The sequence below is a fragment of the Alligator sinensis genome, unplaced genomic scaffold (assembly GCF_000455745.1).
Source record: "Alligator sinensis unplaced genomic scaffold, ASM45574v1 scaffold1356_1, whole genome shotgun sequence".
NCBI classification, from domain to species: domain Eukaryota; kingdom Metazoa; phylum Chordata; order Crocodylia; family Alligatoridae; genus Alligator; species Alligator sinensis.
In genome coordinates this window covers 31094-40445 of record NW_005843466.1, presented here as the reverse complement: position 1 = coordinate 40445, position 9352 = coordinate 31094, and the positions used below count along the sequence as shown (strand labels likewise).

Here is a 9352-nt window from a genome sequence, read left to right as displayed (position 1 = left end):
TGATCAGTCTATCGATCAGCTCAGCCGCAAGTCAGATTTCTTTAGAGGCACTCTGCAGCGTGCTCAAAGTTCTCCCACTTGGGCGGAAGTCGCACGAAATTTTAAACGGCCAGCAAGCCAATTCCCAGCCGCCATGTAGGAATAATTTAGAACTAGCCAATAGCGGGACACAAATTTGCATTCGAATGGCAGGAACTTTCTTGCACCGGGGGTTTCTGCTGCAACAGAAAACCTTTTACTTTGCAAGAGGCTCTCATGTGGCGGGAAAATTCCATCGTGCCGAGGCACCAAAATCACTGGGTTGTGACACAGCTAAATCCTCTAGGATTTGAAAAATATCACTTTGAATGGCTAATATTTTTTGGATTAAATTTGCCTATCTGGAAGTGTGGTGGCCGTACTATGGTTTGTCATCAAAGGCATTAGCAGGAAGTAGGTAGGGTTCATCCTAAAAACTAATCGGTTAGGCTCTGAGGATGCAAACAGATGTCCATACTCCTTGTCACAACACAAATAGTGGCTATAAAGAATGTTGAAACAATTTGTGCTGCTGTTTTGCAGCAGACATCTGTTTACTTTATGGCATGAGAATATGGGCAGTCCAGAGCCAGGGGATTGATTGACGAGGCCCTGTAGGACCATGGTCCAATTAAGAAGGGGGCACAAGAAGCTAGTCATTCTTCAAGGAAGTGAGTCTAAAAGCTCAAATAAAGTCCATTCCCTTACATACGAATGGCAGCAAAAGGGCTGGGAGACCCCCTTGGCTCAACAGGGAAGTCACGTACCTCCTGAAATTAAAACACGAAGCCTACAAAGGATAGAAGACAGGAATATCTACTGAAGAGGAGTACTCGGCCCGCACCTGCAGGGAGCAGATCAGGACAGCAAAAGCATAAACCAAAAACAGATTGGCAACCAGAATCAAAGACAACAAAAAGTCCTTCTTTAGATATGTAGGAAGTTGGTGAAAAAATAAGGGAAGCATAGGGTCCCTGATGAATGAAATGGGACAGCTGATAACTGACACTCAGGACAAAACTGAACTCGTGAATGAATACCACATGTTGGTATTCCACCAGTCCAAGGGTGTTAGCCTGCTTGACAGGATACAGGATGATCATGGTGGGGGTGACCCCCCCCATAGCTGGTGTAGATCTTGTGGGAGAGCACCTAAAAAGGCTAAATATCTACAAGTCAGCAGGATCAGGTGTAGATCTGCTTCACTGGGCAAAACACATGTTGCCTGTTGTCCCACTTGATACTACAGGAGGTGGGATCATTTGTGGCAGGATGTGTACTAGGATGTGCACTGGCACAGCTGATCTGCTTCATTTGGCTATGTTTATTTCTAGCCTTAGGAGTTATCCTGCCCTACCTTCTGCCTTACTTCACACCAACATGGCTAACCACCTCTGACATCAAAGGAATTGCACCCCTGTAACTAACAGTAGCATTTGACTTAGTATTACAGAAAATCAGTACATCTAAGCTACATGCATGCACATCATATTGGTTAACCAGCTTATAAGTAGAAGTGCTGCACTGTTGTTGGGCTTTGTAATAATATTCAGGAATTAAGGTGAATGACCTACAGTGTCATGTGGTATGCCATCTATCACAAATCAGGAGGAATTCATATGACATAGTCACCATTTATTCATTTACTTAGAAAGGTAATTAAAATAAAATACCTCTTGCATTGTAATGAAATAAGAATGAATAGTAAGTAGGGATATTCATGCCACCAGGTTGTCCCACACTTCCCATTACTATTTTCGGTAACTTTGCCAAACTTTACCGATTTGGGAAAGTTTCAGTCAAAATGGGGTCTCTGTTTTTGAGAATGAAGTCAGGGAAAATACAGTTTTTGACTGCTGTTAAAAATTACTGGAAACCTTTTCTTTGAGAGACTCTAGAGAGCCCAATCCTTAGATCAATCTGGAATTTGGTAGGGTAGGGGTTGTTCTTTCTGTCAAGGATGTGGTTTTTACTCATCCTGTTAAAATCCACTCAAACTGGCCGAGTTACAAGCTTTTGAAAAGTCACATAGATTGTGTCTGAATTGAGCATGCTCCAACCTAGTTTAGATTACAGTTTGCATGGAATGGTTTGGATAGGCAGGAGGTTGGACTAGATGACTTCTGGAGGTCCCTTGCAGCCCTACTTCTCTATGATTCTAGAGCTGCCTGAAGGTAAGCAAGACTTTCCCTGACACTGCTGCAGCATGCAGCTGGGGTTGCACAGCTGTATTTCCTGTTCATTGAGTCCGTGCCATCCATGGGGTCCTGTGACACGATTGAACCCCCCAGGAGCAGCCATAAACCCCCCTGGTGGCCACACAGCTCCTACCCCACTCCAGCTCCCTGGGCACCCTGCCTTTTCTCATGTCTGTCATGCCTTGATGTATTTAGTTGATTTGCAAAAAGGGAGGCTGCCCTAGGGTCCCAGAGCAAACCCTTGTTTGTCCTTCACCCAGCAGGTTCCTTTTAGATTCTGTTGGTCCCAATTTGCCCCCCGCCCCTCCAAAGTGGGCCCCTAAATGGGCCTTCCTGATCTGTCCATATCCCCAGGTCACCTGTTTCCTTAAGGGCTATTTGTGACCTTCTTCCGCACCTACATCCATGCCCATGCCTTGCGGATGTTATTTGGTGAGGCAGTAGCACTGCTGAGAGAGGTCAAGGGATTTTGGTGGATCACAAACTGAACATGAGTCAGTGATGTGATGTACTCACAAAAAAAGCAAATGCAGTTTGCTTCTGCATTAAGAGAAGTATTGTTTGTAAGACACAGGGAATGATCGTGATACTCTGCTTGGCCTCTGGTTAGGCCTCAGCAAGAGTATTGTTTGCAGTTCTGGGTTCTGTAGTTTTAAGAAAGATGTACTGAAACTGAAGAGAATCCATAGAGGCAAGTAGCCAGGATGATTCAAGAGTTAAAATCCATGCTGTACAAGGGAAGATAAAACTAGGTTTCTTTAGCTTTGTGAAAAGGAGATGGAAGAGGACAAGATCACAGTTTTCAGGTATTTGAAAGGCTGCCATAAAAAAGAACAACAACTTTTGAAGGAAGGACTCAAAGCAATGGGTTTAAACTGCAACAAAGCAAATTTCTAATTTAAGTTTAATTAAGACTGAGAACAAAATCCTTTCCTTACTGGCAGAAAAATAGAACAATGAAACCCATTATCCAAGGAAGATGTAGAATCTCCTTCATTGGAGGTTTTCAAGAAGAGGCTGGATAATTATCGGTCTGGTATGGTTTGCTTGGAACCAGTACATCTTGCATTGTGCATAGGGTTGGACTAGATAACCTTTCAAGTCTCCTCTAACCCTGTGATTCCATAGTTTTCTTGTATGTAATGCATATTTAAAAAATAGCAAGGACAAGTTTGGGAAGCTGATAAGTAGAAGAACAGATAGTCATATGGCTCAAGTAGTTGACTTGGATCTCTGACTATGCTACATATTGACCAAAGTGAATTATTTGGGCAAGGCATATGCAGTAATCTCTGTGCTTCATCTTACTGCCTGTAAAAGGATAACATTTTTGTATTTCAGAGGCATATTGTGAGAATAAATTCATTGATGACTGAGGTGCTGGGTGATGCAGCCATACAACTACCAAGGCAGATGGGTAAATGAGTCATAAAAATGGCAAGTGTGCAGCTGCTCTTTCCACCACAGTAGAAATGCCCATAACTACAGGAAATATGTATCACCCTCAAGCCCCCAAGGCAGGACTTGTTAGAAAGGCCTGAAGTGGGCTGGCAGCCCAGGGTGATGAATATTCTACACCAGTGGTCTCCAACCTTTTTAAGTAGGAGATCACCTTTGGCATTTAAAAGCAACCCAAGATCTACTTTGTGCCACTGCCACCCTCCCCTTCCCTCCACTCCATCCAGCAGGTAAGTCTGTGAGGAGGAAAAATTATCTGGGGGTGCGCCTCCCCAGCAGGTATGTCCCACCTGGCCGGGGCCCCACTCCACTTACCCCTGCTCCTGCCTCTACGGCACTGTCCCTCACTGCAGGGGCCTTGATCTAGCCCCTTCCCTTCCCTCCCCCAAGGACTGACCTGCTGGGCTGGAGCATGCGCGTGCATGCACATGGGCACTCAGCCCCCCACCCCAGCCTCAGGTCAATTCCAAGAGGCTCTGAGACCTACCAGTGGATCAAGATCCACTGGTTGGTGACCACTGTTCTACACCCTCAGGATCTGCTTACTCCAAAATGGTGGTTGGCAATGTATCCCAACAGCAACCTGTACTGGGTCAGAAATAATTTCCTAGATCATTCTGAGTGTCCAGGCCCATATTCTTGCACCTGAAATATATATTCTTGTTTATTCAAATCTGTAAGTGTCTTTTCTTTGTAATGTAGAATTCCCATTTGACAACATCCTAGATAAAATGATATTCTTCTTGTAATCCTAGTCTGTGTTAAATCAGCACAAGATAACTAAATAATTAACAGTGCCATGAATCATAATTTTGTCTTCCTGAACAAATACCAATATCGCTAACCAAATCCATCCCTGGTATAGTTCTGCTAACTTCACTAAAGTTACGCTAGCAATGAATTGATTCCCAGGAGTCTATAACAGCCTGATAAGCCACCCAAAAGGGCAGTTTGATAAAATCAAGTGCCATCAAGAGTGATTAAAATTAAAAGATGATTGCAATGTAAATATTTTACCAAGTAAGTAAACTAGCACAGGAAGAACTGAGTCTCTGTTCAGGTGCACTGAACAGAGTTTATCTGGAAATGGGGATGGGGACACGTATAGGTATATATATATATATATATATATATATGTGTGTGTGTGTGTATATGAGAGACATCAAAGCTGGGAACAACTTAACCTTAATAACTGAACCTTATCCTAGAGATAAAGTTTCCTGGGTTGTCATTCTGCAGCAATCTTGACATTTTATTAACATACACTAAATTAAAATGATTAGAGGCCTAGGAGAAAAGGCTGAAAGAACTAGGTTTATTTAGTCTGCGGATGAGAATACTAGAGGGGATTTGAAAAGTCTTCAGATATTTGAAGGGCTGTTACAGAGAAGATGGTTGTAGCGGACAGGACTAGGCGCAACAGTTTCAAGCTTTAGCAAGGGAAATTTAGGTTGGAAATTAGGGGGAACTTTCTGATTATGAGGGTAGTCAGGCATTGGAATAGGCTGCCTAGAGAAACTGTGGAGTCTCCATCCCTGAAATTTTTCAACAGCAGATTAGATAGACACTTGGCTGGGATGGTTTACCTTGCCTTGAGTAGGGGGCTGAACTAGATGACCTCATGAGGTCCCTACCAGCCCTACTTTCCAATAATGCTATGATGCATTTGATTCTTCCAAGTATAGCTAGATCAAGTTCCTAAATTTGCCCAGTTTGTCTCCAGGCCCTTCCTTTCTCAGTTTGTCTTTGACATTCTTTGGTTGTCCATTATCTTAGAAGGTTGAATAGACCAGGAGAATAGTGGTCAAGTTTGTTCTGACATTTGGAAAAATAACTGCTCATAAAGCATTGTTATATGCAACCTGCTAAGGTTTTGATTACAGTGTTCAAAGCAAGAGTTTACCAGATAGGCTTTAATTTGAAGCTACTTGTAATCTGATTAGATTTTCTATGAACAGTGCACATTAAACATAGTATACTTTCCTGTATAGCATGATGTTGGCCCCAGGTTGATAGCAATGACAATATTGTCTTTTTAATGGAGAATATGCTGCAGTTTGACGTAGCTCAAAATCATTCACAAAACAGGATGTTGTGTCCAAGATGAACTGTTGTTTCCATGACCTGAACACACACAGATGTAAACCACAGAAGGTGCATCAGTCCTTATACGTAATGTTATTAGGTTTAATTCAGATTTAAAAGCACCTGTCTGCCAGGTGTGGTATTCTAACAACCTAGTGCAGGAGTGTCAAACTCATCTGGCCCTGCAGGCTGGATGACTGGTGCAGAACCAAACCACCGGCCATATGAATGTCATTGGGCTGAACTCATTGGCCAAACTGGACCCATAGATGTGCCTCCCGCCTCCTACCATCCTGGATCCAGTGCATGCAGCACCCACTCCAGCCAGACCAAAATTTGGCAGGAAGAGGCCTGGTATCCTGGGCACTTGGCTGCTGCTGCAGAAACAACTTGTGATGTGAGGCTTCCTCCCCTAGGGACAGAAATTACACATAAACCGATATAAGTGATTGGAAACCAGTTCAAATCTGTAACACAAGAGACATTCAGTGCATATAAACTGCTTTCAAAATGGCCCAAACCAGTTTAAGATAAACCTGGATGGATGTAGTAACAGACTTAACTGATTTAGGTTAAATCAGTTTATTGAATTTATGTCCCAGATCCCATCCAGATTCAAGTTAATGTACAGTCCTGAGGGACTGTAAGTTAACTTGAATCTGGATGGGATCTGGGACATAAATCCTGGGAGCATCCCAGGATGCTTTGCACATCCCCTGCAACACCCCCACCCTCAGGGTGGGCAGTCTAGCTTTGGCCTAAGGCTGTCTGCTCCAGCTGAGCAGGGAGGTGTGCTCTAGCGCCCCCCAGCTTTTGGCTTGGGCCACTGCAGGGATGTGGTTGTATTACCGGAATCAAAAGTGAATATCTGTTCATTCACTTATCTGTTTAAACTATGCAGTTTAGACTAAGCTGCAGAGACCAAATCGATTCAGCCTCGGGCTTTTTGACTGTCTGTACTTAGCTGTGGTGTTGCTCCAGTAACCAATGTTCTTGCCTGGTTGCTTGGCAGCCAAGCTGGCAAGAACCACAATGCTGCAGCTCCAGCAGCACTGCGGCAAGACACCCTGCATTGTGGGTACTTGGTAACTGCCACAGGAACAAGTTGCAATGCCAAGCTTTTCCTGCGGTGCTGCTGAGGCTCCAGCCCTATGGCTATTGCTTGGTGCTTGGCTGCCACCACAGGAACAAGCTGCAGTGCTGCTGGGGCTCCAGCACAGGGCAGATTGATTTAAATCAAATTGATTGAAATCATGATGTAAATTGGGAAGCGAAAAGCCTGTTTTAAGTAATTGATTTTTATTTACTTTTCCATTGTATATATACTTTTGTTTTTTTTAAAGAAAGGTGTATTTTCATAGATTGATATAACAATTAAAACATGTTGACTTACAACTAAATGCAGTTTTTACAGTAGATTTGTAATATGCATTTCCTGGGCACATAAACATAAACTGGAGAAATCTATGTTTTTTATTCACTAAATAACTTTTTGTTCATATTTGTATTAAGCTGCATTAAGATGGCAATTTGAATTTAATTAAACACACAAAACCAGCATCTCAAATTTATTAAATAAAACTAATGTTTTGGATACAGATATTTTAAAAAATCAAAACATGGTGCACACTTGCAACTAAAACTCATTAAACACTATGAACTGCAGTTAGTAAATTAAACCAATTATTTCAGGTCTTCCTGGGGAAAATTTTCTAAAATGCCTAGTTGGACGTCATCTAAGTTCCTCCTTGCCTAATTCCTAGGAGAGTACTCATGGATAGTCTGCCGCACTGCTCTCCCCCTTCCCCTGGTTGGCAGTGGTGGATGAGGAGTGTGGAAGAAACAGGCTTCACTCTGTTGTTTGGTCACGAAGTTGTCAGAGACCTTTATTTACAAGTAGCTACTGGGGAGAGCACCGGACAGACAGAACTTCCTCTTATTAGTCCCGCATGCCCCCCCCAACAGACAATTGAAGCAAGCCTTCAATTCAGGTCACATGACACAAGATATAACAAGTCAAAGAAAAACTGGTTCAGACTAGAAAGTTGCAAGAGGGCATAGACTGTGGTTTGACCTATTGACCCCATAGGTCTACTCAGCTCAACAAGGGAAAAAGGGCAGGAAAAAGAGCAGATTGCAAAATAGGCAGAGAAAAAGCAATCATTAGCAAACAGTGCACTAACTCAAGAAGTCAGTAGAAATTAAGGCCTGGGGTTTTCTTCTTCCACAGGAGCACTGAGATACTAGAAGACAAAGGCCTCCCTTGACACACTCCAGAACCCGTGCAAATGTAATGGCAAACACTTCATTTTGAAGCTCTTCTAAATAGTAGTTGTTTCCGAGAAAGTTATTTTTGGAACACTTCTGCCATTTTTTGAGTGTTTGAAGCGCATCAAATGCTCCGTCTGTCCAAAGCATGGTGTGAGCAGTGTCGCAAGGGCGGCGCCATCTGATTTGTTTGATACTGTCACAGGTCCTGACCTCTGATATTCTTTTCTTACACTTCTGTGCCTCTTCTGCACATATGCGTATATACATGTTATTTTGCTGCACTGTTGAACGTGTCTCAGCAGGACAGTTGGAATGGTTCTTCCATAGGTTGGCCTGGTGATTGGGACACTCTTATGAGGTGATGTGATTTACACACATGCATAGACACACATCACATGCATAGTGTGTGTGTATGCATGTGTGATATATGCAGACAAGGTTCCTTGGGTGAATTTGATCTCTTTTATTAGACCAACCCAAATAGTTGGAGAAAAGTTATTAAGCAAGCTTTAGGGTTCAAAAACCCTTTGTCAGGCTAAGGAAGTTTCAGCCGTTGGTGTGTGCTCTTCCTGGATGGAATGAAAAGTAAATATGTGTGATATATGTGCATCTGTGTAAATATACCAGTATATGTGTGTTTATGTGTAAATATGGTTGTATAATATATACACACATATATAAATATGTGTGTATATGTAAATACATGTGCAGTGTGTGTATATACATATGTGTATATATACACAGTGTGTGTGTCTGTGAATGTGTATACACACACACATACACATGTATCTGTGCATACATACATGGTGTGTGTCTGTGAATATGAGTATACACAGACATGCATATGTATCTGTGTATATACATGGTGTGTGTGTCCACGTTATTGCATACAAGTAAACGAATTCATGTTTCTCTGTGCATGTTGATGCATAAACACGCGCGCGAGGCTGTGAGGGAACAACACACACACGCGTGCACACCCGGCGAAGCCGTGGGAGCGGCACACACCCGCGAGGGAGCGCTGGGCTCAAGCCTGCCCCCGCCCCCCGTAGGCGCGCGCGCTTCCCAGTGCCACCGCGGCGCTTCCCCCAGGGGCGGGGCCGCCCCCAGTCAGCCAGTCGGTGGTGAAGTGCCAGGACACAGCAGCACGTGAGCTGGGGGCGGGGGCGGCGCCCACCACGCGCGCCCCGCCTTCCAGCATCCCCGCTACCTCTCCATGTTCCTCGCGGCACCCCGTAGCGCCACTCTCTTCCCCCCCCATACCCTCTGCGTTCTAGGCGTGGCTGTTGGCGCTTCCGGGCGCGAGTCACGTGGCTGGGGGC

General features: G+C 43.8%; 1 protein-coding gene across 1 annotated transcript in view; it reads left to right on the top strand.

The window, feature by feature from the left end:
* Positions 1-9161: 9161 nt before the first annotated feature.
* Positions 9162-9352, top strand: part of LOC102376764 (transmembrane protein 181-like) — a 29527-nt gene continuing 29336 nt past the window's right edge. Inside the window, exon 1 of the mRNA XM_006038791.3 lies at positions 9162-9179. The gene's annotated coding sequence lies outside the window, so the exon portion shown is untranslated. The remainder of the gene's footprint in view (positions 9180-9352) is intronic.